Below are 24,938 nucleotides of genomic sequence, written 5' to 3' on the forward strand. Positions count from 1 at the left end.
AGAGAGTCTGAAGTTGAAGCACTGGTGAAGGTTCTGGCTCTGGGCCAAGCAGCTTTCCAAACTCACTCCTGTCCCTGCCGTTATTACTGAAGAGCCCATTTGGTACGTCTTGATATTTGATTTTTAAATGTAACCTAATATTAATTTGTATTTTTTACTTGTTAAGTTTTCTTGTGATTATGAATTTTTCTCTTTTGTGAGTTGTTGATCCATGTCCACTGATCTGGAATTTGTATCTTTCTTAGGTTTTTAAGTTCTTTGTATACTAAAATTTTTATCACTTTTTAAAACACATTACTTCTTAATAGCTGAATTTACCCATTTACTAATTTTAAATTATTTAATCAAAATCATCAAAATAAAACAGGGATATAGTTTTAAAACCAAGTAGTGACATTATCAAGAAAGTGAAAACCTACAGAATGGGAAAAATATTTGCAAATCATACTCTGATGAGTCTAATACCCCAAATATATAAAGAACTCTAACAAATCAACAACAATGAAAACAATTCAATTTTTAAAAATATATAAAGTCTTAAATAGACATTCTTCTGAACAAGATAAAGCCATGAGCATATGAAAAGACGCTCCATATCATGGGCCTCCAGGGAAACGCAAATCAAAACCACGAGATACTGCTTCACACACACAGCGATGGCTCCCATTTTAAAAACCATAAGATAACAGGTGTTGGCAAGAGTGTAGAGAAACTGGAACCCTTGCACACAGCTGGTGAGAATGTATAATGGTGGAGCCACAAGAGAAAACAGTTGGGTAATTCCTCAGAGAGTCAGACCAAGAATTACCACAAGACCCCACAATTCCACTACTAAGTGCGTGCCCAAAGAACTGAGACTAGTTATCCAAATTGATATTTGTACAGGAATGTACATGGTAACACTGTTCACAGTAGCCATGAAGCAGAAATGACCCAAATGCGCACTGACTGCTAAATGAATGAGCAAAGGTGGTATTGTCCCTGCAATGAAATGGAATATTATTCAGTTGTGAAAAGTGGTAGAGTTCAGATATATGCTACGATGTGGACAAACCCTGAAGACATCATGCCCAGGCAAAGAATCACAACAGAGAAAGTTACTATTGTGTAACTTAGTTATGTAAAACTTCCAGAGTGGGCAAATCCATAGAGACAGACAGACAGACAGACAGACAGACAGCCGGTCCAGCGGCTCCCAGAGAGTAGGCAGAGGGGAAGACAGAGTGGGGGATGACTGCTTAGAGGGTAAGTGGCTTCCTTTGGGTGGATTAAAACGTCTTAGAGCCAGAGTGGCGATCGCACAGCACTGGGAATGGATTCCACGCCACTGACTTGTACCCTTTAGAAGGGTCAAGGATTAATTCCATGGTGCACGAATTTTACCTCCACTAAAAGAGAAGTCGCATGGCGAGGACGGCTGACTAGCAACCTGGAGCCTCCGCCCGCACCCCGTCCCCGGCCCCCAAGGCTCTCTTGCAACACACTCCACGTTCCCAGGGAACAGCCTTCCTCTGCTGTTTCCTCACTGCCTTTAAACGTCACCTGCTGACCTCCGACGGGGACAGCTAAGACGTGACTCTGAGCTCTCCTCCCGCCTCCTTCCCCATCTTCTCACGGTGACAGATATCCTGGTAAACGGCCACGCTGGGCGATGACTGTGGAAGGCGGGAGGACATCTGCGGCGGGTCCACTTTTGTTCCTTGGCGTCAAGGGCCCCTTTGTTATTGCGCTGCACAATGTCCTTTGTGCGGCTCCCTCTTTCCCAAGCCCTCATTGTGCGAGAGGTCCTGCGGGGCGCCCTGGTTCTGGGAGGCGCCCGTGGCGCCCTGGCCCGCTCCCGGCCTCCTCTTCCTCTGGCCCACTGGAGTGCTGGGCGTCCGCCTCTGCGGCCCGCGCTCTGCTCCCCTGCCCGCGCTCGCTCGTGGCTGCCAGGAAACCACAGACGCCAGAGGCACACGGTACCCAGGGCCGCATCTGCATGCGTCCCCCAGATCTCGCGTTGGAAGCTTCAGCCCCCAGTGGGAACGGCGTGTGGAGACGGGCCCTGGGCAGGGGGCCGAGTCATGAGGGGCCTGCCCTCGGGAATGGTTCCACCCAGTGCTGCATTCAAGGATCAACGGACGTCCAGGCCGAGCACGTTCTCTTGGGGTACCTGCTCCATCCTGCCGTGATGCAATTTGCCAGGGCAGGATCCGGCAGGAGGCCCCTCAGCAGAAGCCTAGCAGAGGTAGGTCCCATGCTCCTGGACTATGCAGCCTCCAGACTTATGTGCCAAAATAAACCTTTCGTCTTTTTAAATGACCCAGTCTCAGCTATTCTGTCATAGCAATGGAAAATGCATTAAGGCACCTGGCACTCAATGTTGCTCTTGATAACTTCAGAATCATTCAATTCTTGTCCCTTCTCTGACATTTGTTCTTCCTCTCTGGAAGTTTGTGGAAGTCTCTCATTATCCCTGGTATTTGAAAATGCCACAACGCTGTGCCTGGGTATGTCTTTTGTCACTTATCATACTGGGCATTTGTGGTCTGCAGATGTGTCTCCTGGGAGACTTTCGTACATAACTTCTTTCCTTTCTGTACCTCTGTTCTCTCTTTCTTGGACTGGAGTTTTCTTCTGAGCTTGCACATCTGTTTCTTGAAGTGCCTTCCTGATTACTTATTTTAGTTCTTTTATTCACAGATCCTTGACTCCCTGATGTGTCCGCCGACCCTTGCTTAGCTGTTTATATTAGCCGGGAGGCTCTTAAAGTTAATTGGAAATTCCGTGAGCATGGGGGAGCTCAGCCACTGGCAAATTCTGAGTGAGGGCGAATGGGCAGAGCTAGTCCTCCCACTGGGGCCTCCTAAATGCCAGGCTGTGTGGGGTTTTCTGGCACCTTGGGTTTCTCAGAGAAGCTTCTATTGACCTGCCTGCCTGGGAGGTGAGTTCTGGGTGACTTGAACGTGGTTCATCTGGAGGGAGGGAAGGTTCCAGACTTCCAGTGATCCCCTTGTTTGGACACCTGCTGTATGCAACCCTCTGCCAGTGGGTGTCTGTGCCAGCAGCTCCTGCGGGTCAGTTCTACATCCTGTTCTCAGCCGCAGGGTACAACACCTGGAACTCGGCAGGGGCGGGAGGGCCGTGGTTCACCTGCACCTAAGCCCCAGCAGGAACCCCCTAGCTCGCACTCCAGGCAACTGCTCTTCTGCCTTCTTCTCTTCTTTCCAAAACATGGCGTCTCACTGGACAGCGACTACCTTCATCCTGTGGGTGTTTTCTTCTTCTGGGGGTTGAACCCAGGGTGCCCTACCACGGGGCTACTCCCCAGTCTATTTTATCTTCTGAGTCAGGGTCTCCCTAAGTTGCCCAAGTTGGCCTTGAACTTGTGATCCTCCTGCCTCAGCCTCCTGAGTGCCTGGGATTACAGGCGTGTGTCACTGAGACCAGCTCCTTGTGGGTCTTTATGGTTCATATTTCTTTTCTACTATGTATCTGGCAAATCTTGGAAAATGAAGGGGAGGAGCCAATCTGATACCCAAACTGAAGTCCTATCTTGTGCTTTGACAGAGGAAGCCTGATAGAAATTGAATTCTGTCCCCTCCAAAAAGATATGCTAAAGCCCCAATGCCCGGTTCCTCAGAAGGTGACCTTCTTTCCAAGCAGGTCATTCAGATGTCAGAAGAGAAGAGCTCACACTGGAGGAGGTGGGCCCGGAATCCAACATGGCGGGGACACAGACTCGTGGAGGACAGAGGTGTGGAGTGCAGGGACACACCTGCCAGCCCAGTCACCGGAAGGCTGCCAGCAAACACCAGCAGCTGGAGGTGGCAGGAAGAATCGTCCCCTACACAGGCCAGGTGCCGTGGCGCATGCCTGTCATCCCAGCAGCTTGGGAGGCTGGGGTAGGAGGATCGAGAGTTCAAAGTCAGCCTCAGCAACTTAATGAGGCCCTAAGCAACTCAGCGAGACCCTGTCTCTAAATAAAATATAAAAAAGGGCTGGGGGTGTGGCTCAGGGGTTGAGTGCCCCTGGGTTCAATCCCCGGTACCAAATTAAAAAAATAAAATTTCCCCTGAAGGTTTCCGAGGGAGCCTGGCTCTGCTGACAGCTTGACTTTGGCCTTCTGGCCTCCAAAAGTGTGACATAATAGATCTCCGTCGTTTTGAGCCACTCAGTTTGTGGTACCTGGTTCTGAGAACCAGGGAACTAACCTAGACCACTTACCTTTTTGCAATCACGACTTGGTTTTTCCTCGTAACTGTGATATTTTTGACTGCTTTGAAACTCAGAGGTCCTCCTTGACCCCAAGAGCCTCCTTCTACTTTTCTTTTTTTGCAATTTTCTTTTACTACCTTTTTTTTTTTTAATGGTTTGATTCCAAAATTTAACTTTCTAATCTATCTAGAATCTATCTGGAGAGAATCTAAAGCACTTCCTTCTCACCAACAGCCAGCCGAATTACCTTGCCTCATTTATCAGATGACCTTGCATTCCTCCCGCCTTGTGGACTCATCTTTATCAGACAACTGACTCACACATGTGAAAAGGTAAGTTTCTGGGCTATTTATTCTATTGCCGGATCTGTTTATTTTTAAGCCATTAATGGGGTCACCGTTTAAATCATTAAAAATGTGTCTGGATCTTTAGTGGGGCAAGTTTCTTCTCGCCACGATCTTCTTCACATTTTTAAAATCAGTCTCACGCTTCCAGACAGATTTTAGAACTTAAGTTCTAAAAGAGATCCTCTGGGCTTTGTTTCCAAAAGAAGAGCTGACGTCTTTCCACACTCCAGCTCCCACTCGGAAATGAAGGAAGCCTCCCACTGACTGAGTTGCTGGCTGGCATGTCACACTGCCACCAGACCCAGTCTACCCACGGGGCCACCCTGTCACTCCTCAGCCCCAGCCTGGCGTCCCGTTTACCGAGCTCACGGCTGCAAAGGATGGGGGAAAGCAGGGGCTGCCGGAAGCCAGGCCCTGAGCACTTCTCTGGCATGTCTCACGGGAGCAGGCGCCCGTGTGGTCACCAGGCACCAGGGGACGGAGGCACAGAGGTCAGTACTCCAGCCCACGTCCCGGGGGTGGAACTGGGTTTCAAGCCCAGGCCGTTCCACGCTGGAGCCGCGACCTTACCTACAAATCACTGTCTTTACTATTCACCTGTCAACAGGGATGCGGGAGCGTGTTCCCAGCTGAGGCAAAGGTATTACCCAGCCCTGGTCAAGTGGGAAAGACGCTAAGCCATGACTGTACCTGAGGGGTGGGAGAGCGTCCCCGCACATGCTTATGTGCTCGCACGTGAACATCGAAGCTGAACGGACACAAGAGAGCAGTTGGGTGGTTTTCTACCTCGGTCCAGCAGAAGTGAGGTAGTAGGGGACAGGGATGGCGGGAGTCGACTTCCTTCTCGTTTTGTTTTGGTTTTGGTCTTTGGTACGGGTGATTGAACCCGGAGGCACTGTACCACTGAGCCACATCCCCAATCCTTTTCAAAGATTGTTTTTTTGGGGGGGAACTGGGGATTGAACCCAGGGCCTTGTGCTTGCGAGGCAAGCACTCTACCAGCTGAGCTATCTCCCCAGCCCCACAGATTTTTTTTTAAAGACAGGGTCTTGCTAAGTTGCCGAGGCTGCCCTTGAACTTGAAATCCTCCTGCCTCGGTCTCCTAAATTGCTCCTAAATGTGTGTGCCACTGTACCTGATTTTTCTTTTCTTTCTTTCTTTCTTTTTTTTTAAGAGTCACATGAATGGTTCTGAAAAATTAAATCCAAGGTCAGGCTGTGGCTCAGTGTCAGAGTTCATGCCTCGCATAGGGAGGCCCAACGTCCATCCCGCACCGTATGATACACACATACATTTAAATTTTAAATTTAAAATAAAACACACAGCCAATGCTCAGTAGCTGTGATGGAGCGTGTGCGCGGAGGCCGTGCGCCCTGGTGGGCTGGGTTCCGCTTTCCTCCCTGCCTTCGAGATGGCCGGTGCGCTTGGGCAAACACGGCACTGGTTCCTAGACGCTTCCCTCCCAAGCTGATTCCGTCCACTGACCGTGCCCATGACGCCTGGGCTCTCCTGCCTGCTCCTGGGTTTTCCCGGGATGGCGTGGGCCCTGGGCTGGTGCCGGACAGGAGCCAGGGCAGGACAGGAAGGCCAGTGGGGCGATGGGACCGTGGCGAGGCCACCGCGAGTTCTCCATGTAAAGGCATGAAGTTCCAGCCTTTCAACATCACGACGTGGGCCAAAGGAAACAAGCCCAGGAAAGAGCCCGGCCCCAGATGCCAGTGACCTCTGCGGTGGCCCCGGCCTCGGCTGCTCCACCCCTGGGGCCCGCCTGGCTCCTCCTCTCCGCTCCGACTCCAGGGCTGAGGGATCAGAACCGCCTGCCAGGAACAGCGAGGGGGGGTGTTCCATCCCGCCTTCCTGGGCTCTTGCGCCTGTGTGGCCACGTCCTCTGATGTGGAGTACACTGCAGGGGCCACCTGGCCCATCCGCCCTGTGGGTCTAGGAACACTCTGAACTTGAGTCTGACCCACACTGACTCGCTGCTGAGGGCACAGTGACATCCCAGCACGCTGGTCCCCAACCCTGAAGGACTCTGGAGCAGGCAGGTCTCTGTGACGCTGCAACCCGATTCTACAATTGACCTCGGAGGAAGCCCCCGAAAGGTTTGGGGGTGAACGACCTGGAGCTTACCACCCAGGCACCCAGCAGCCATGGGCAGGGACAGAGACCAAGCTATAAAAAGGGATGGGAGCCCTCATGGGCTCCAGGGCCCTGGGATGGGGGAGCCCAGCCCCTCACCGAGGACACAGGGTATGACTGCCCTTCCCCTGGGTAAGGACGTTGCCAAAGCCATGCCAGCGGAGGGGGACATTCACTGTCCATCGTCATAAACACCTACCACGCATGACTGGACTTGTTGTGGAGACAAAACGCAGATGGAGGGAAGTTAAGTAACTTCCCCAGATCACAAAGGGAATGTGCCTTGCAGACAGGACTGGGCCACTGGTCTCTGACCCTGAATCCAGTGCTCATTCCTGGGAGATCTGACGCAGCGGTTTTGAGGGCGGTGGCAGGGGGCCGAGGAAGAAGCCCAGGAGTTAACTTCTGTCCACTGCAGGGTGGTGGAGGCTGAGCAGGCTCCAGTACTTAAGGCAGTCTTTTCTTCCCTGGTACTGGGGATTGAACAAGGGACACTTGACCCCTGGGCTACATCACCAGCTCTTCATTTTTTACTTTGAAACAGGGTCTCCCTAAGTTGCTGAGGCTAGCCTCGAACTTGCCATCCTCCTGCCTCAGCCTCCCAGGTCTCTGGGATTATAGATGTTTGAACCTGCATGCCCAGCAAATAAGGCAGATTCTGAAGGAGCTTACAGAGCGCCCACTCTGGCACAGGTGATGGTAAAAGACAGATGACGAGAAACCCCGCCTCCCCCCAAAATAAAGAAGAGCATGATCCCAGCGGGTGACGAGCACCACAAAGACAGTACAAGGGACTGAGCGGAGTGCAGAGGAACCTCTCTGGGGAGTCACAGGAAGCCCCTTTAAAGAGGTTGAACAAGCAGCAGACACAAAGGTTCTGCGCATGTCTCAGACCAGGAACTGAGCTCCTGGCCAAAGCTGTCAGAGCCAGGCCTCCAGCGGGGAGTCTAGAGAGAAGCCAAGCCTTGGGCCTGGTCTGCACAGTCGGCCAGGCTCCCCAGCTTCCTGCAGCACAGAAGCCCTGCCCTGGAAAACCAATAAAACTTGACCTGAAACCAGTGAGCTCAGGAGGACTTGGCAGAGACAACTACTAAATGGTCCCAAGAGACACAGAGTACGGGGCACCTACAGGATCCCAAGGACCCCAAGGACCCCAAGGAATATAATCTCCACCAAAGATGACCCACAGCCACAAATGACAAAGTCAGAGGGGAAATAATCAGATGCTATGCAAAGAGCAGATCCAACAGACAGCAAAATTATATTCCAGGAACAATAAGTAATAGTCTCCTGTAAGAAACATCTGAAAAATAATACTTTATAAGTCAGGTGTGGTGGTGCATGCCTGTAATCCCAGTGACTTGAGAGGCTAAGGCAGGAGGATCACAAGTTCAGGACCAGCCTCAGCAACTTAGTGAGGCCCTGTCTCAAAATGAAAAATAAGAAAGGGCTGGGGATGTGGCTCCTTGGTAAAGTGCCTCTGAGTTCAATCCCCAGTGCCAAAAAACAACAAATAAAAGTAATATTACTTTATTTCTTATATTAAAGATAAAGGAACAAAATCCACAAAGGAAAATGAAGGCACTGTAGAAAAAGAGTAAGTTGGTTTTAAAAGGAACAAAGTAGACATTCTAGACATCAAAGAGTAGATTCAGATACAACTAAAGAGAGAATTAGTGAATAGGAAGGTGAATCTAAGGAAATCAACTAGAATGAAAACAGAGAAAGAAAAAGAGACAGGAAAGAAAAAAATTAAAATGGAAATTAAAACGAGGAGTTCCAAAACATACTTAATAGGAGTTGCAAAAGAGAGAATAAGGAAAAAATCAGAGGCAATAATTAAAAAGATAAGGAAGGAAAAATATCCAGAATTGGAGTAAATGCCAACCAAGTTCCAAGAATGATAAATTTAAAAACTCGATGTACATCGTGTACCACATTAAAAGAATATCTTAAAAGCTATCAAAGAGGAGAGGTCACTATTCTACAAGACATGGACAATTAGGCTAATTAAATGCCTGCAGACAATGGTGTAAGAACGTCAGAATGCGGAAGCAACAGCAGTCATGTACAGTGAAGCTGCAGCACCCTCGCCCTATTTCACCCGCTACCCCACCTTCATCATGTATCCCAGCAGCTCAGGCGGCAGGAGGCAAGCGGCCAGGCGATGGCCCTGGGAAGGTCTTCGCCATGGTACCCACAGTGCCTGGCACCATCCCACGGCTGTGTCCATGGCCAGTGCTTGCAGCCAAGACAACAAAAAGGAAAGTCAGTTTTGCTGAACAGGCACCCAGGAGTCATGTCTTATGCTCAGCAAACAGTCACCCAATGTGACCTTGAATAAATGGAATCTTTGCCCCAAAAAAAAAAAAAAAAAAAAGGAAAGGAAAGGACAGTCAAAGAATGAGCAGAAGAGGGCCATCAAGCAAGGACTAAAACAACCTGAGAGTAGAAATAGAATCTTAAAGTGAGCATATTTCAGGCTCAAATACAGCAGGAAACAAGTCTCCTGGCAGGCTCAGGAAGGTTCTTACCCTTCTGTGATGCTAAGAAGCCACTCAATGAAGAATTTGGGAAATGCAAATTTTCTGTAGTTCCAGAAACCTGTTGTATTCCATGCTTTTAAGACATCTTTAAAGAAATCCAAATGGCTTTTTTCTTTCTTTTCCAATTTTTTAAGTTATAGAAAGATACACAAAAGATTTAGCACCTTAGCCATTTTTAAGTGATCATGTGCATTCATATTCCCATACAGCTATCAGTATCATTCACCTCCAGACGCTTCGTCATCTCGCAAAGCTGACACTCTCCCCTATCCCCACTCCCAGCCATGATGACCACCCGTCCACTCCCGTCTCTGTGGCCGTGATGACGCTAGGTTCTTTATATATGTCATACCATATAGTACTGGTCTTTTTGTGACTGGCTTTTTTCACTTAGCATAATGTCCTCAAGGATCATTCACGTTAGCAGGCAACACGATGCCCTTCCTTTTAAAAGCTCCATAATATTCCATTGTATATACACACACTGAATCACATTTTGCTTATCCAGTTCCACTGATGGACATTTGGGTTGCTTCCATGTCTTAGCTGATGTGAATATTGCTACCATGACAAAATATCTCCTAGAGACCCTGCCTTTAGTACTCGAGCACATTTCCAGAAGAACTGCAGAATCTCATGGCAATTCCATTTTTAATATTTGGGAAACCATCACACTGTTTTCCAGGGGTACCATTTTATATTCCCACCAACCCTGCAGAAGAGTTCCCATTTCTCTACATCTTCTGCAGTACTTATTTTTTTAATAGTAGCGATCCTAATGGTTATAAAGTTGGATCTCATTGTAGATCTGATTTACAGTTCACTAAGGAGTTATTTTGAGCATCCTTTCATACATTTATTAACCATTTGTACATCTTCTTTGAGAAATGTCTCCAGCAGTCCTTTACCCATTTTGAATAGGGTGGTTGTTGAGTTTCAAGAGTTCTCTCTGTATTCTGGATATCAATCCTTTATCAGATTTATAATTTACAAATATCTTCCCCCATTCTTTAAGTTGCATAAAATCTGTAATTTTCAAAAACTCTGATTCACCTATTCTTTTTTGTTGTGGCCTGTACCTTTGGTGTTGTATCCAAGTAATCATTGCCAAATCCACGTCACAAAGCTTTTGTTCTGTTTTCTTTTGAGCTTTATGGTTTAGGTCATACATTGAAGTTATGGGTTGACTTTTGAGTTAATTTTTGTGTATCATAGTAGGTAAATATAACTTCATTCTTTTGTATATATCTAGTGTTCCCAGAATTATTTGCTGACAAGGTTCGGCTTTTCCCCATCCAGTGGTCTTGGCACTTTGTTGAAAATCATTTGATGACATGTATGAGGGTTTGTTTTGATTCTGTTTTATTGCTCTATGTCTCTCTTTATGCTGGTATCATATTTTTTGATTACCATAGCTCTGTAGTAAGTTTTGAAGTTGGGAGTCCCCCAGCTATGTTCTTTTACTTTTTTCAGGATTGTTCTAGTTACTTAGGGTCCCTTGAGATTTCACAGGAATTTTAGGATGGACTTTTCTATTTCTGAGATTTTAACAGCGATTGCCTTAAATGTACAGATCTCTTTGGGTAGTACTGACATATTAACACCATGAAGTCTTCCAACTCGTGAACATAAGATGTGCTTCCATTTATTTATATCCTTATTTCTTTCAAAATTACTTTGTAGTTTGCACTGTGTAAGTCTTTCGACTTCTTGTTTAACTTAATTTCTCAGTATTTTATTACTTTGGGTGGTACTCTAAGTTTAACTGTTTTCTTAACTTCCTTCTCAAATTGTTCATTTCAATAGAAATGCAATTGATTTTTATACGTCAACTTTGTATCCTGTGGCTTTGCTGAATTTGTGTTTTGGTGCCAACAGGGTTTTCTGTGGACTCTTTAGACCCCTGTCATTTAAGACAAGCTCATATCTTCAGGGAACCGAGGTAAGTCCACTTCTTCCTGTGCAATCCTGACACCCCTTCTTTCTTTTCCTGCTTAACCGCCCGGGCCAGGACTTCCAGCAGGGATGTTGAACAGAGCTGGCTGAGGGATGGTAATTTAAAGTGTTGGTTATGAGTGGTCACTTGGGTCGTATGTCATACTGGGGACATCTTTTCCCTTTTATTCTGTAATGTCCATTAAGTGTGCGGCATTCTTTTGTTGTGTGGTGCAGTACCACTGGGCTTCACCCCCAGCCCTTTTTTATTTTTTAATTTTGAGACAGGGTCTCACTAAGTTGCTGAGGCTGACCCTGAACTTGCAATCCTCCTGCCTCAGCCTCCCACGGAGCTGGGATTAAGGTGTGCACCACCACACCTGGCTAGGTCTGGGGAATTCTAGGCCGTGTTAAATTTATAGCCAATAAAACCTGCCTCCATCAATATCCCACTAATTTTCAGTTTTGCTGAAATTGAATAACCAGCACATGATTTTACTTCCTCTTTTTTTTTGGGGGGGGGGTCTCTGTGTCTTCTACATGGTCTCTTGTCTTCCTATCAGAATTGAAGCCCATCCGTGGCAACATCCTGCTAGGGAAGGTCAGAAATGCCCCCAAATGGCTAAGGTGCTGTGGGTGTCCTACGGAAGGATCACGTCCTGGGCCATCAGGCCGCTCCTCGCAAAGACTAACGAGCTGGCAACATTTTCAAAATCTGTGCTCTGATGTCCTCCGGAGATAAGCGCTCCTCCAAATTCCAAGCTAGAACACCACTCAAGTGACTCTTTGGCCAAGTATCTCAATGACACTGCTTAGGCTTTTTAATACTAGCATTAATTATTCATGGTGTTTCTATCCAGATCACCAAAAGAGCAGCTCTAACATCCTGATTATCACAGAGGGAGAAAGAGGATGAGGCGCTGACACGCGGCTGAGAGCTGCCTGCAGGGCTTCTCACAGGACACTGGTTTCCCTCCCCAAGCAGATACAGGCTCGGCCCCAAAGGAAGTTCAGAAGAATTCCTAGGGAAAATCCTACTTACAAAAGGGACATTTGACATACAAAAACATCATCATCCCAAAGGTTTTATACAGCCCACCCCATGAGCCCCAGATGGAGCCCGGGGAGGGAGCAGGGGACGCCCCTGGGGTCGGCATGGTCTGATTCCAGTGCAGACCTCTCTCTGAGGCACGGACTGTTCCCCAGCCTCTGCATCTGCAGAAGATGCCAGGGCCTATCTCTTGTCACCTGCTGCTTTTCAACTCATGTGACAGTGACACTCTGGGGCTGGGGGGCTCTCTCTGAGGGTGGCTGCCCACCTGGCCCCTGCTGGCCCGGGGCTGGGGCTGAGCTCTCGGCGCTGCCTCCCCGGAGCGCGGCTCTCCCGGGCTCGGCAGGGAGGGTGCTCTGGCCTGGGGTCATTCTCCGGGACAGGAGGTATTTTTAAATAGAGACAAGAAGGAATTATCGAGAAATAACTGCCTGGCCACAGAGATCTCAACTCCAAGCCCCAAGCTGCGGCCAGCATGAACATCTGGCACTTCTGTGACTGAAACACTGATGCCAACGAAGTCCTGCTGCCCTGGCCCCAAGGAAACCTGGGGTAGCCACTCTCTTCTCTGCAGAAAAAGAGAAAAAAAGTTGCTTTCTCCTTCTCCCCTGTTCAGACATAACATCACCAGCACAGCTCTTTAAAGATCTTTAAATATCTGTGCTGGGCGGCTATATTTAGCGACTGTTTGGCCCTCAAAATGAGCCTCATTTCCTGTGGCAAGAAGTTCTCAGCAGCAGGAGAGAGGCCAGGAGGACTCTGCCCACCGCCGACCGTCCGGGTGCGGGGTGCTCAGCGGTGGCTGGGAAGACGCGGCCTGCCCCTTCTGGACAGGTGGCTGGCACCCAAGACGGCGGGGGAGGAAACCCAGGGAGCGTTTGCTCTGATCCTTTCCACGTCGTCCTGGGAACCACTTCACACGGGCCACACTTGGGGCCAATAATCCTTCAGAGAGGCCACCACTCAGCTCCGTTCCCTGCTGGCCTCTGCAGCACCCACCCGCTCGCCCCTTCACGACTCCTTCATTCATTCATCCTCACAGCCCGCATCCTGGGTGGCCCTAAGTGCCAAGCCCTGGGTCCCACAGGAGCTCTAGGTCACAACACGGCACTGGGAGGCCCCCTAGAAAGGGCCCTTGGAGGGGCAGAGGTGCCAGGCATGGGGAAGGCTTTGGAGGGGAGGGGGCAGCAGGAACCAGCAATGGCTGCGGCCCGGACCCTCTCAAGCCCACCCGCCCGCTGCACAGGAACTCTGGGCAGGGCACCGAAGGGCAGGGAGCTCGGAGCAGCCGTGAGACCAGCGGGCAGCCAAGCCCAACGACCGACTGCCCGCAGCAGGTGGAGGCCCAGGACAGGCAGGGGCTCCCGGGGAGGGCAGGGGATGACCTTGTCTAACCCACAGGGCCTGCAGCAGCTATTGTCCTGCCCCAGAAGGGGCCCCTCTGGTCCCTCCGCCTGTGGTGTCCCCAGAGGTGAAAGCCCTCACGGAGGCGAGGGGTCACGTTCACTGCACCCCACCCGAGGGTCTGCGGGGAACTCACCATTCTTCCTTCTCAGTGGGAGATCAGTTCAGATCAGCAGAGTCGCAAAAATAGCCCAGCGTCCCCGCACACCCCGGCCCAGTGCCCCTCCGCTGCCTCGGGTCTCCCGTGCCCACAGCACAGGCTGCGAAGCTCAGGAGGTCCCCTTGGTGTGGCGCTGCTAGCCCTGCTCCAGGGCCACTCCCGACCCCCCACGTTCCCACCCCGTCCTCTTCCCGATCCCAGATGCAGCCCAGGCTCCCCGGGCATTGACCGCCCGGTCTCCTCAGCCTCTCCTGGGTCCCTTCGCCCTTCCTGCGCTTCTGTGACCCCCTTCCTGAGGAGGGGCGTCAGGTATTCTGTGGAACGCCCCTCCACATGGGCTTGTCCGACTTTCTCCCGGTACAGCTGAGGTTTTGCACTTAGGGAAAGGAAACTACAGAGGCCACAGGCTCGGCTAGGACATGACACCCAGGCCGTTCGTTTCAACGCCCCAGCGCCTCGGGTCTCAGTGGATCCGGAGGACGACCATGAGGCGGGTTAGCTCCGTGCACAGGAGCGAAACCCAGGCAGAGGTGGAGGCCTCTGCCGGACTCAGACGGGTGCTCTCTCTAATCACCCCCAGCCTGACAAGCAGTAAGGACAACAGCCAGCACTTCCCAGGCACCTACTATGCGCCTAAAGCAGTGTGTCCTCCTTTATATATAAGGGGGCTCATTTGACTTCCTCTGGAACACGATGGAGTAGAAACCCCAGGAATGACTCTCTTACCCCAAGTGGGGCCAGGCTGTTGAGAACTGAGAATCCGGGGGCCTGGGTGGCGCCTTGCAGGGAGCAGAGTGGCGTTCTCACAGTGTGGCGGGAGTCTGCATGCGAGGTACACGCGATGAAGACCAAACAGGGTCCCAACAGCTGCGCTGCAGGTCTCGCCCCAAACAAACTCTGAAGTGAACTTTTGGTTTCAGAGCCTGGGGACTTCGGCACTGTGGAGGAGGGAGTGTGGACCAGTGCTTGCAAATGACCACACCAAGGCTAGAGGGTGCCATCACCGTCACCACCAGGCCTGACCCAACCCCGAGGGCCCAGGCAGAACCACAGCCAGGAATCTCCTCCAGGCCTTTAAGACTCTTTTATTACTTGGTTTTTATTTTCCAATTTCCCACAACAAAAGTCATTCTAAATATCTTCAAATGGGCCTCAGAATAAATGGAAATTAATTTTCCAAACTCTCAGGTTCTGGGCTGCCCTGGGACAAGGCACAAAGGAGATGACCTTGTCCTCAGCCCCAATCCTATGATACTGTCATCGTCTCTCCAGGGCTTTAGAGGAAAAGTTTTCCTCTTCCCACAGAAACACGATTAATGCCATCAGATCAGTTCAGTCCATTCCACCCGAAGTTATGTCTCTATCTAGGCTCCCAAAAACGGTCTGAAAGGGTCAGAGAGGACCAAGTCATTCCAAGACATGGGACACCCGGGCAGCTCAGATTCTCCATCATATGTCACTGCTAAATCACCTCTGAATTGAGCCAGGCACGGTGGCACACACCTGCAATCCCAGCAGCTCAGGAGGCTGAGGCAGGAGGATCATGGGTTCAAAGCCAGCCTTAGCAACTTAGCGAGGCCCTAAGCAACTCAGTGAGACCCTGTCTCTAAATAAAACAGAAAAAGGGCTGGGGGTGTGGCTCGGTGGTGAAGCCCGGGGGTTCAGCCCTCAGTACCAAAAGACACAGCCTCTGAACTGATCCAAGCTCCTTATGACCTTGAACGTGTTTGGCCTGTGTTTTCCTCAGGGTAAGATGTGTCCAACTCCCTGCTGGGCATTGCAGGGCATCTCTCATTTACCCTGGAGATTTAAGAAAGCCCTGGACAGCAACGATCATCAATTCTTGTCACCTTCAGGTCCCCAGCTTGTTTTTTATTATTTTTTTTATGTTTTAGTTGTTCATGGATCTTTATTCATTTATTCATTTACTTATATGTGGTGCTGAGACTCGGACCCAGGGCCTCACACATGCTAGGCAAGCGCGCTGCCACTGAGCCACAGCCCAGCCCATGGTCCCCGACTTCTTAAAGGTCCCTGCCCATCTGCACTCTCACTCGACCCGAGGATGATAAATGTGACAGGGATGCCTGTCGCATCAGGTGGCCATTATGCTCTGGAGGGAGACCGCGGGTCAATTAGAAAAGACACCCAGAAAGCCAAGCCAGCACAGGAAGACACTGAGTTGCTCGGACAGTTAGGGAACTGCAGAAAAGGAGCCCTGGCGTCTCCAGCTCACCCCGAAACGCAGACAGGAATGCCAGATCTTGACCTTCCACAACAGAAGGTTTGTAGGGCTACAGACCACAGCCGTTAGAAGAACTAGCTGGAAGCAGGAAATGTCTGGAGAGTGGGCAAGAGCAGGCTGGGAGACGGTGACCTTTTGGTAACAAGCCCACCGAGCAGGACGCCATGGCCCAGGCCTGTAACCCCATGGCTCGGGAGGCTGAGGCAGGAGGATTGAGAATTCAAAGCCAGCCTCAGCAACTCAGCAAGGCCCTAAGCCACTCAGCAAGACCCTGTCTCTAAATTAAACAGGAAGAAACAAAAGGGCTGGGGATGTGGCTCAGTGGCTATGTGCCTCTGGGTTCCATCTCCAGTACCAAAAGCAAACAAAAAACCATAAGCCTGTAGGACCATCTGACTCCTGTAATTATATACACGTTTAACTTCCATGAAAATAAAAAGTTGTACAAAAAATCAAGATCTTGCCATTAGGAACGGCCCCCCTGCACCCCTGCTCCTGCCTCTGTGGTTCCAGACAGGTCACTCTCCACCGCATCCTCCCGCTGGCTGCTCTGGGCCAGCTCTATGCTGCAGGTCCCGCTTGAGGCCACTGATCCAGAAACGCACAGATCCCTCCCAGCACGTGGTCCTCCCAAGGCCGGAATCAGGAGCAAGGGTGTGTTCCGGCCACCCCGCAGGGATGGGAGCTCCCGGAAATCCCCGGGGTCCTGCGCCCACACACTCGGGAAGTCCAGTGCCAGCTCGTCTCCATGACCTTCGACTCAGGCCTAACCCGGGGGCACACCGGGCAGGCCCCGTGTGCGCACAGCCCACGTCTGTGCACCTACTAGGTGCGGAAGACTACGCTGTCCCCCAGAACATGGATGCTGGGAGTAGAGAAGGAAGAGAAGAACTGATCGTCCTGAGAGCGCGCAGAGGCACCAAGGTCAACACGCCCGGTCATCCTGTCGGCAGCCCCACGAGACAGGCCTCTCCACGCCTGTGCCGCTCCAAGGGATCTCCACGGAGCCATCGGACTCAACTCACGCCCACACTGGCTCCAGCCGACAGCCCGCCGGCTACCCACGGCAGCGCCCGTCTGGATCCAAAGCCCGGGCTCAGACCCCACCCTCCCGGGACTCGTCCGCACCCAAGAGTGAGGCTGGGGCTCCTCCGACCGGAACACTCTGCGCGGGTTATTTTTCTTTTGTGATGCACGATTTCCTTTAGGAAATTGGACTAAATCAGAGACCACACCTCAGATAACGCCAGGAACTGGAGGGGTGAGCGGATCAATGTGTGACGCTGGTGGGAGACAACGGGGGCGGCGCCCTGGCAAGCCACGTGTGCGTGCGCTTTGCCGCGCTGAGGAGCGGGCTGGGGGCGTGGCCGTGGTGCAGCCTGGCCCGGAAGGCCAAGGCCTGGGGTCCATCCCGGGATCACAAGGGGACACAAGAAAGGAAAGAAAATACCCGCTGAGGTCTGTGAGGCCAAGGGGACCAGCAGGAAGCAGCAAGGGTCTCATGGAGAAGGGACAGCCCCACAGAACCCAGCGTTGGGAGCTGAGAGTCAGGACAGCAGAGCCGCGTGAAGAGCCAGGGTTGTGCAAAGGCAGTGGACATGGCAGGGTCACTTAGGTAGTGCCCTCCATGTGGGGACAGCTGGCACTTCAGCATGTTCCCTTTCCCAGAGCTGCCGACTCCCTGAGCCTCTGGGGCAACCTCATCCAGCCCCCCGTAGTCCCATACCCAGCAGGACAGAGAGGCACAGGGCTAGAGCTTGGACCCGGACTGGTCCCCAGATGTCCGTGTGCTCAAGGCTTGGCCCAGCTGGGGGCTTTTGGAAGGTGGAGGAAACTTGAAGAGGCGGGGTCTAGGATGAGGTCTGTGTTGCTGGGGGTGAGCCCTCACAGGGGATTGTGGGACCCCAGTCTCTTCCTCTTTCTGGTCATGAGGTGAGTGGCTTTGCTCCCCAGGTGCTCCAGCCATAAGTGCTGTGCTGTCACAGGCCCAAAGTAACAGTGCCAACTAACCAGGGGCTGGAACCTCTAAGACTGGGAGCCAAAAGAAACCTTTTCTCATTATAAATTGCTTGTATCTGTGGTATCTGTTATAGTAATGGAAAGCTGACTCACAGCGTGGAGGAACTAGGAGACCTAACTCTCAGTCAGTGCTCTGGGAGAGCCTGGTTGCTCTACAGCTAATCCCAGGAATACTGGGACATTCCAGATCCCCACCAGGGGCCTGAGTAAGTACCCAGGCCTGGGGGCACCCCTCACATATCCCACCTCTGCTTCCTGCCTTCAAGCCAGCTCACCTCCTGGCATGGTGGCCACTACCATCCTATCATTAGGGTTTTCCCATCTGCCTTTTGTAAACAGCACAGCATTTGATCAAAAAAGAATATTTTTTTAAGGTTAAGTAGATTATATCTGTGATCCTCAAACTTGGAACTACACCAAAGAATTCCCCGGCCCAACAGAAAAAAATGTTTTGAACAGGCTGCTGAGCTGTCTTTTCAGGATAAAACTTCTGTGAACCAGTGCCAAGGATGGAAAGCCATCTTGCTCTGTGGCCCCGTAAGCACAAACGACAGCCAGGATCCCTTCCGGTCTGAGGGTGGACTGTGGGCACGGCCAGGCGCGCGTCCTTCAGGCCTCTCACCTGGAGCACGAGTCACCTGTCGCCCTGACGTCTTCTTCCGTCACTGTGATAAACCAGCTCTGCACTGGCAACGCCACTTATCTCGCAGTTCTGGAGCGGAAGGCAGCGGGCTCTCAGATGGCAGAGGGCAAAGGTCAGGGCGTGGCAAAGCTGCCTTCCTAGCTGGACGCCCTGGGAAGGACCCACTTCCAAAGCCGGCTGCCCTCGGCCTGAGGTCCCCGAGTGCTCTGGCCCTCAGCCCGCGGCCACCCTGGATCTGGAGGCCTCTGTCCAGTCCTTGGGCGTGGGTCCCACGTCTCAGGGGCAGCAGTGGCAGTGAGATTTCTTCCAGGCCGTGTGTGTCGGGCGTCCGTGAAACACAAATGAAATTCATGTTCAGACTTGGGTCCCATCTCCAGAAATCTCATTAGGTATAGGCGAACGCCGCGGAGCCTGGAAGAATCCTTGGGCCTGGAGTGCTCTCGTGTTCACAGCCGGGGCAGCTCCCTGCCTTCAAAGGCCCTGGCGATCAGCCTCGGCCCACCGGGGGGAGCCAAGCTGCTCCTGCTGTTGAGGACCTAATTCCATCCAGTGTCCCTTCTGCCACCAGACTAATGCTCACGGGTTCCAGCATTCGGGTGTGGACATGCTGGAGGTGGGACGTTATTCTACCCACACCCCCCCACCCTTCTGAGCCCCCAGGGACAGCCGCCGGCCCCCTGCGCAACACACCCCAGGAGCAGCAGCCCCTGGACTGCTGACCCTGAGGGACAGCCTGCACCCAAAGCCACCCTCTCAACATGTCCCTCCCGCCGAGTTCTCCCCTTCGTGTGCGCCGGCCTCTACCCAGCCAGTGCTGCAGGACGTTCCGTCAGCTCCACGTGGGAGGCCTAATGTGCCAGCTCAGGGTCGGGCACCTGCCTCGCACTGGGAACTGGGCCCAGCGGTCACTGTCACGGCAACGACCGAGGCAGCTCGTCCACCAGACGTGCACGGTGCCTGGGGTGGAGGGGCCCTGCAGACAAGGCCGAGCTCCGCGGAAGCCCAGAGACCCAGACGAACACGTCGGTGCGACCACAGAGCCACTGTCACCTACGAGACGGCTTGGGCAGCCCTCATCTGAAACGCCACAAGCCGAACTGCTCTAAAATCTGCGACCTTCTGAGCATGACCTGACCCCGCAAGTGGGCGATTCTACCCTGACCTCACGTGACATCACACACAAAACACACGGGCACTAACTATACCGCACGAAATTCCCCGGGGGCTGTGTGTGCAAAGTGCACATGAAACAGAAACGAATTTCCTGATGGGGCCCCCTGTCCCAGGGGTCCCACCCCCAGGAGGTCCCACTCCGAATGTGGGAACATTGCACCATCCGGAACCCTCTGGTCCCAAGTATGCTGAAGGAGGGACACTCACTCTGAACAATCGGATCCACCTGCCTGGAAGCATGGGGAAGGTCCCGGAGGAGGGGAGACCTAAGGCGGGGCTTCAGGGGTGAAGCGTGGCACACACGGACACCACCTGGCAAGCCACAGGTGGGGGCCAGCTGAGCCGGGCCAGCGTGCAGGGGCTCGGTGGGACCGGGTGTGGGAGGAAGGGGCAGGACGCTCTGGGTCATACCCAGGAGCTCAGGTCTCCCTGAGAGTGACACAGGACAAGCAGATCTGTTCAATGCAAGGTGACAGAGCAGCGAGCCTTCTCGAGACTCCGGCAGCCAGGGAGAGGCAGAATCTCACAGGGACAAGGTGGGTGGCTAGTGGACCACGCCATCCGTAGTGCCAGCAGGAGAAAGGTCTGAGGAAGTCACTGGCCGTGGGGAGGAGACACCAGGACTGTGGCTAGCCACACCTGGGAGTGGCAGAGGGGTGTCAGAGACACCTGGGATGACCAGGGAGGAGCCCGAGGGGAGAAGCAGGTGTGCGGCAGAAAGCTCAGGGAGATGCGCGTGTCCGGAGGAGCAGAACCGGTGGGGACCGCGCTGGAGGCCCCTCCTGGAGTCACCAAGGAACCTCCCAAGCCGGGGTCGAGAGCCCCCGAGAACACCCCAGTCCGGCAGGGAGCTGGGCTCAGGCAGGGGCTTCCCAGGGCCACCACGGTGTCCACTCGTTTTCAGGTTCAGGGTCAGCTTCTTAGGGGTCACAGTCAGTGCTGGACCAAAAGTGGCTGATGCTCATTCTGACTTCATGCAAAATATTTCATCCTTTGTTCCACGAACCCTTATCAAGTGTCGCTCGGGACAGACTCTGAGCTCCAAGCCCCACGTCGGCAGGATGACAAGACGCCCAACAGGCACCCCCGGGGTGGTGCTGGGACGGCAGTAGGGCCAGTCCACGCCGCCGGCACAACCCCACCCAGCCTCACGCCCAGCCTCATGCCCAGCCCGCGGCAAGCCGGAACCAGAAGTGGAGTCCCCGGGCTGCCCAGTCTGGCCCAGAGAGCTCGTGCCCGTGGCTCCTTCTGAAGCGGGAAAGCGGTGGGCTGGGGCAAACCCAAGGAAGAGCCCAAGGCAAACCCGCAGGCCCCAGCCCTCTGGCCCACGTGGGGAGGGGACCACCCTCACATGGTTCTCCACGCCTCGCCAGCCTGAGACCCCAGGACCCTGCTCCTGAGGACACCCCGGCTCCCGAGTCTCCCCGCAGCTCATGGGCGCCATCCTCTGCGACTGGGGCTAACCCTCTGCAAGGTGAGCCGAGGCGATCGCAGGCTCCAGCGTCCTCCCAGGGGCTCGGGGCTCCGTGCTCAGTGTGCTTTTGACACACTGCTCTTGGGCCCAGAGACAAACATCTCCCCGAGGGGCACCTTCCACCTGGACGGAACAGACGCCCGCGTCTGGGCTGGTGGAAGCCTCGCTGGCGGCTGGGGCGGCATGCTGAAGGACGAGTGGGGACCTGGCTGTCACTGGGAAGGCAGACGCAAGGGAACGGAAGCCAAGGCCGCAGGCTCAGCGTGGCTGATGACAGGTCCCGACTTCCCGCTGCAAGTTGCAGCAGCACCAGACGCTCCAGATGTAAATTAAAAGCTCCCAGGTCCAGGGCGGGAGCGCTTTCAACAGGAGGCTGTATTTGAAAGAGACCTCCAAGGAGGTTTGGAACGATAAGAGGCAGGTTCCTAGACGCCCCGCTGGGAGGAGCTGTCTCTGTCTCTGTCTCTGTCTCTCTCTCTCTCCCTCTCTCTCTCTCTCTCTTTCTCTCTCTCTCTCTCTCTCTGTTTGGTAGGCGGCATTGAACACAGGGCACTTCAGCACTGAGCCACATCCCCAGCCCTTATTATTTTTTTAAATTTTGAGACAGGGTCTCACTACGTGGCTTAGGGCCTCCCTAAATTGCTGAGGCTGGCCCCAAACTGGCATTGTAATCCTCCTGCCTCAGCCTCCCAAGTCACTGGAATTACAGGTATGCCACGGCACTTATTTTTTTCTTAACTTTTTAAAGTATGATATGAATATAAAAAAACTGCACAAAACAAAAATACAATGAATTATCATAAACTACTGCCCAGGAGAATTGCCCACAGGCTGGGTCCAAAGGCTCTACCTGCCCCCACTCCCAGTCCCTACCTGCCCTGCACCCAAGAATGACTTCCTGGACTTCCATGGTGATTGCTTCCTTTTTTCTTTATAGTCTTATTATCTAAGCAACCACTTGTGAGTACTGGTTTTGTTTTGCCTGTTTTTTGAAACTAATATAATACAGGGAAGCATACAGGAGGTGTCCTTTCGTGTCTGCTTTTTCTTCACTCAATGTTGTTTCTAAGACCCATCCATCCTGCTGAATGTAACCAGAGTTTGTTCATTTTCATGAGTGCATAGTATTCCAATGACAAGTTAAGTCACAATTTAATATATCCGTGTATTGTGGGTGAACTCTTGGATTATTCCCAGGTTAGGACTATTACAGAATGATTACATATATTCTTATACGTATCTTTTGGTGCATGGGCAACACTTACATTAGGTATGTAGGTAGCAGTGTCACTGTTGAGTTCGTGTGTCTTCAATCTGAGGACAAGGCTAGACTGTATCCCACGGCACTGGCACCACTGTACAGCCCCTCAGCAGGACATGAGCATCTCACTGCTCTGCATCCCTGCAAACGCTGGGCGCACTCCCTTTTCGCATGTTAGGGGCCATCTGTTTGTCCTCCTTCAAGAAGTACCTCCTTTCTCATTGGGTTGTCTCAGGTTTTTCACACGTCCCAGATTTTTTTGAGACAGTCTCCCGACGTTGCCCAGGCTAGTCTTGAGCTCCTGGGCTCAAGGAATCCTCCTGCATCAGCCTCCTGAGTGGCAGGGACTTCAAGCATATACCACGGTGCCCAAGTGAATACAGATCTTGTGACAGTTGTATGTGTTACAAAAATATCTTCCAGGAGGGATCTTAAACGTCCAAGGAAGTCAATTGAAAAAGACTTGAGAAAAACCCCATTTCTAAGTTACCAGCCACAGACCAGGCTTCAGCAAGAAAAGCAGAACATGCCAACCAGTGTCAACCTCAGTTCTGCCCCTCCTGAGTGCTCTTAGGCAAGCCACTTAACCTCTCTGAGCTGCGCTGTCCATACTTGAAAACTGACACAGCTGTGGACTGCAGTTGTACCGTGGCTTAAGCGAGGCCGTGTGTAAACACGCTTTACCACAGACAGGCTTAGCCACTGTTAGGTCACAGGCAAACTGGCTTCCTGAACGGAGCAGACGGGCTTTCTGGGCTGTCTCAAGACAGTGTTAGCGGAGGCAGCAGCAGCCATCATCCCGATCCAAGAAACACACCAGTCTCCCTTTTGCTGTCTGAGCCATGGACCCCTTAAATGCTGGTCCCTCTCCCCTCACCACGTCAGACAGTGCTGCCCAGGGCCGGGAACGGGCCCCTCCCTGCCTGCCCAGGCAGGAAAACAGGAAGCAGCCTCCACCCGCCTCCACCCGCCGGGAGGTGGAGTGGGCATCTCTCCAGGCCACCAGGCTTCTGGATGCAGCAACAGACTGGCCACTGGCCCACGGCACCACCGCACCGGGCTGCGCCTCTGCCACGCCCAGGTCGCCTCCACCCTGGGTCCTGAGGGCTGGAATAACGGGCCACTGCATGGGGCGCACGCTCGGTCCCATCAGCGCCTTGCACACAGGCCAGGCCAGGCCAGGGACCCTCCACTGCCCACCCAGACAGGGAATCTGCTCCCCAGGGCCCCACGCACAGTGCCCGGGCCTTCCGATGATACTTCTGAGAGCCAAGGCCCTGACACCCGTTCCACATCCCAAAACCCCTCTTCAGAGAGCCCTGGGAGCTGGTCCCCACGTCGCGGGGTGGAAGGCAGCTAGTGGGAGTCTGATGAGCTGAAGCACGTGAGGGCTGAAGGACCTTCCGAGATCTCTCCCAGCCGCTCGTTTCGCAACCCGAAGTCCAGCAGCCCAGACCGCCTCTCTCTCCGGGGGCCACTAGGACCGCAGCCTCCGTGGCTCTCGTCCCAAATGCTCAGGACCAGGATCCTGATTCTGAATCTGGTGGGGGGGTTGGAATATGGGAGGATGGGACTCAAATCTACATGTGAAACTCAGTTATGGTCCACGCGTGCCTTACACACTGGCCTGAAGGTAGCCTTGCACAATATTTCAGATCATTTGGGGCATGAAAAAGGCTTCAGGTGTGGAAGTTCCCACCGCAGCATCATATCAGCCCCGAGAAGGCTGGGACTGGGGAGCACTTCAGATCAGATTAGGGATGCTCGGTTCGTCTTTGTCCCTAGCCTGACATCCCCACCCGCTGTTGCCGGTCAGCCACATCCAGGACCCGGACAAGAGGCCAGCCCCTCTCCCTCCCTGGCAGTACCTTCTGGCATAGAAAGGGCTGCCTCATCAGACGGAAGCCTGGCGGGGCGAAGCCACCTTTCGGGCACACTGGAAGGGTTCCCAGTGTCACCAAGACGCAGCTGACCCACTGTGAGCCCTCGCTCTGCTTCCAGACGCCAGAGGCGCTGTCCCATGTGGCCGCCAGCCTAGCTCAGGGGCTCCCTGGGCACAGGGCGGGCCGTCATCGGAGACACAAAGGAGACAGGGAGTCTCAAAGTGAGCAAAGGAGAAGCGGAAGGCCTGAGCGCTGCCGCTAGCCTGCTCTGGTTTTGGGGTTTTTCTTCCCTTCTTCTTCTTCTTTTTAAGACGGGGTCTCCCTCTGTTGCCAGGCAACCCGAGCGCCTGGGCTCAAGCGCTCCTCCTGCCTCGGCGTCCTGCGTACTGGGACGCAGGTGTGCACCCCCCCAGCTCCTCCAGCTCCTGGTGAACAGGCACGGGGCCTGTCTCCACTGCACA

General features: G+C 53.0%; 1 protein-coding gene and 1 non-coding gene across 3 annotated transcripts in view; both read right to left on the bottom strand.

Moving 5' to 3' along the window:
• The window catches only part of Hip1 (huntingtin interacting protein 1), a 138,878-nt gene that overhangs the window by 107,664 nt on the left and 6,276 nt on the right, over positions 1–24,938 (bottom strand). The window lies entirely within an intron of this gene.
• Trnaa-cgc (transfer RNA alanine (anticodon CGC)) lies at positions 5,489–5,561 on the bottom strand. The gene has a single exon. It is a non-coding gene; the product is annotated as a tRNA-Ala (tRNA).

This window comes from Sciurus carolinensis, chromosome 18, assembly GCF_902686445.1.
Source record: "Sciurus carolinensis chromosome 18, mSciCar1.2, whole genome shotgun sequence".
NCBI classification, from domain to species: Eukaryota; Metazoa; Chordata; class Mammalia; order Rodentia; family Sciuridae; genus Sciurus; species Sciurus carolinensis.